Source organism: Linepithema humile, chromosome 2 (assembly GCF_040581485.1).
Source record: "Linepithema humile isolate Giens D197 chromosome 2, Lhum_UNIL_v1.0, whole genome shotgun sequence".
NCBI lineage: Eukaryota > Metazoa > Arthropoda > Insecta > Hymenoptera > Formicidae > Linepithema > Linepithema humile.
This window is the reverse complement of record NC_090129.1, coordinates 13,230,724-13,233,299: the sequence shown is the minus strand read 5'-3', so window position 1 is coordinate 13,233,299 and position 2,576 is coordinate 13,230,724. Positions and strand designations below refer to the sequence as shown.

General features: G+C 33.3%; 1 pseudogene; it reads left to right on the top strand.

Annotated features, from left to right (window-relative positions):
* LOC136997836 (uncharacterized) lies at positions 1-2,576 on the top strand (annotated as a pseudogene).

Here is a 2,576-nt window from a genome sequence, read left to right as displayed (position 1 = left end):
TATATTTTTATCAGAGTTAAATAATAAATTTTGTCATTTTCATGTTCAATTCATGTAGAAGAAATGTGAAAAGAACGTGTAAACGGAACGTGGAAATGTCGTGGAAGGAACGTGGAAATAATGTGGAAAGCATATACCAAAAGGAACATACCTACTACGTGAAAATTTTTAGGACATTTCCGCGGACATTTCTACATTCCCAACACATTTCTAGAACGTGGATTCCACGATCTGGAATATTCCTGGCATGTTACAAATATTCCAAATGGAATATGCCGGACATGTGCCTAACACTTTTTGTGCTGTGTGGGTACATGGCTGCGCAGAGCGTTTTGTGCATCGCACGTATGCGATTTTTACTTGTGCGTGCATTCAATTGTTCGTTGCTCATGTCTTCAATCTGGCAGCTCTGGTCTTTCTTGTTGCGTTCCGGCCGCTGTATCGAACACATACATATCTTGCGTTGGTTACTGCTGTTTCCGATCCTGAGTTTCCACGACCAACGCTCGACTGCTTCCTGCCGTAAAGAGAGACGAAGAGAGGCGACAGAAGGCGATGTAACGGTGAGGTTGCCTCTTCATTAATTGTGTAATAATGTGCCCCTTCTGGGTTAATGGTCGTTATCTTTATCGCGTAACAACTTTTCACTCTTCCGCTAAATCCACTTCATATTTTATGAATTTGTGTGTTTATGTTTTTAATTTTTATTTCAGATATTTTATATAACGGAAAACTAATACACGCATTAATAATTCGGTAATGTACAATATAATACCTATAAAATAATATTATTTTAACTTTTCTTGTAAATTTTTAATTAATTTCTAATTAATAGTTATAAGTTTACAGAAATATTTACTAATTTAATTAATACTCACCTATAAATATGCCTAAAATAAAAATTAAGTCTAAGAGACATTTCAATCGAAAAATAGGCGACAATGTGAAAGCGTCGTTGGCTTTAATTGAGTTACAAAGCCATACCAACCCAATTGAATTGACCAAAATTATTTGTTCGAACAATAAAGTGATAAGTATCGAAGATATAAATAATGTAAATATTGATACACAAAGTCCTGGCTTTCAGCCAATTAATGTATCATTAAGTAAAGAGGTTCGCGAAAATGTTACTCAATTAAATTGTCATGCTAACAATATCGAAGAAAGTTTTCCGAATAATATATTAAATAATTCTATGGCATCTTCAAATAGCGTTAATAATAATAGGGACATAATGAATAGTAATAATGATTTAATATCCACTTGCACCAAAAATGAAGATACATCATTGCGAAAAAAATTAGCATCGTGGGCCATAGAGAAAAATATTACTCAAAATAGTTTTAGAAAACTTTTAAAAATTCTCCAAAATGAAAATGATTTGACCGTGTTTCATAATTTACCAAAAGATCCGAAAACAGTGTTATTTACTCCAAGCGATCTTGCTTCTGTAAAAATGGGTACCGGTTCTTTTTATTACTTTGGGATTGCACAGTCAATTAATATATTAATTAATCAATGTGATCTATTCCTTCCTAATTGTATATCTTTTGAATTAGCTGTAAATATAAATGGTTTGCTTATTAGTAAAAGCAGTTCAAATTGTTTGTGGCTAATATTAGTTCAAATAAAGTCTATTAAAGTTTTGAAAAAATATGTTTTAATGGTAGCCCTCTATCATGGTTATGGTAAACCGAAAAACCCAAATGAATATTTGAAAGAATTTGTAAATGAAGCAATTTACTTGATTACTAATGGAATTTTTATCAACAATCAAAAATATGATTTTAAAATAAAAGTTATAATATGTGATGCGCCCGCTAAATCTTATATTTTAAATATAAAAAACCATACCGGTTATTATAGTTGCACTAAATGTAAGGCAGAAGGTTGTTGGGTTAATAATATATTGTGCTTTCCACAGACAAATATAAAGAGAACAGATGTTGAATTTAGACAACAACATGATGAAGATTATCACAAAGGGATAACTATTTTGACGAATTTGCCTCATTTTCATATGATTAAAGATATTACATTAGATATTACATTAGATTACATGCATCTTATTTGTTTAGGAGTGATGAAAAGATTGATCACACAAAAAATATGGTTGGGTTTTGGGTAAACAACCGTATAAACTTTCATATGGGCAAGTAGAATTGATTTCAAATAAAATCAAAAACTTAAATAAATATCGTTTTAATATAAAGTCAACAGAGCAAGAGCTGGATCGATTTGCTCAAAAATTCTTTTTTTATTATAAATTTATACAGACGTTTCGGCCAAGGTACGTGGCCATCTTCAGTGTAATACAATTATGCAATGTCTCGTCCGGATGGATACTTGTAGTAGCGTTCCGCGCTGCGCTATCCTCAACAGGTTTTTTAACCTATGAAAAATTCAAATTAGGCGCCGCTTTCCTGCCTCGAGGCGCGCCTATCTGCACTTATGGCTGTCATTTTCAGCAACCTATCAAATCACCGGCTAGCGCCGGCCAGATCGGAAACGCCCGCGCCCCTGTTAGACAGTCGAGAGCGACGAATAGGACAAGGGCAGCAAGCAACAGTTGCTGA